We start from the raw sequence: 879 nt of genomic DNA, 5'->3' as shown, positions 1-879 counted from the left end.
CCGGCGTCGTCGGCCGGTCGTGCTTCTTCCCGCGGTACCTCGCTGTCAGCGAGAAGATAGAAATCCGCGGCGACGACGTCCTCTCGCTTGCAGCGCCCTCCTCGCCCGTCAACGAGACCCGCTTGTTTCGCGAAAGATTCGCATTGCCGACGGACTGCGACATGGTGGCTGTAGTAGAGGAAGGCCGTATATAGAGCAGCTGTATAGGTGGCTATAGAGCTGATGTCGGTGCTGCGTACGCTTCCAACGTGTGCGATGTCGGCTTGTGAGACACTCGGTCGGCAGAATGAGTCATACCGGCACACCGTGCATCGATACAGTAAAACACCTGAATGCAAGTAAATGACAGAGTTAAACAGAACGTTTATAAGGAGTGCCACTGGCTGGGGGAGAGAAGAGGAAGGGGGGAAGAGAGAGATGGAGAGTGAGCGCGCGCGCCTGCGGTTTACGGTAACCCTCTCCTGTTCTGTGCGCACCCTAACTGTAAATGAACGAGCTCGGCAAATTTACTGCCCTATTACCATACACATTTAAATTTGGACAATTCGATCGCTCTATTCGAATTCATTGGTCGATTCAGCCGTTATTACAGTAAAAACGGCCGAGAGTGGAACTAGTAAGTTTTTGTCCCGTAAAATACACCGATGGTGCACATTTACACGTATACCAGACGCGGCTGGCTTATTGCAACGCGCGAGCGTGTTAGCGGCAATGCACAAATGCGTAGACACTCTTTACTGTGTGCGGGATCACACACACGTACGCACAAACATACACGCATACGAACACATACACACATTCTCTCTCTTTCTCGCTCACTCTCTTTTTCACGCTCCCCCTCCCCCTCTCTCTCTCTCTCTCTCTCTCTCTCTCTCTCTC

The sequence above is a fragment of the Priapulus caudatus genome, unplaced genomic scaffold, assembly GCF_000485595.1.
Source record: "Priapulus caudatus unplaced genomic scaffold, Priapulus_caudatus-5.0.1 Scaffold5, whole genome shotgun sequence".
Classification (NCBI taxonomy): Eukaryota; Metazoa; Priapulida; class Priapulimorpha; order Priapulimorphida; family Priapulidae; genus Priapulus; species Priapulus caudatus.
The sequence above is the reverse complement of the archived record's forward strand: the minus strand, read 5'-3'. Positions refer to the sequence as shown.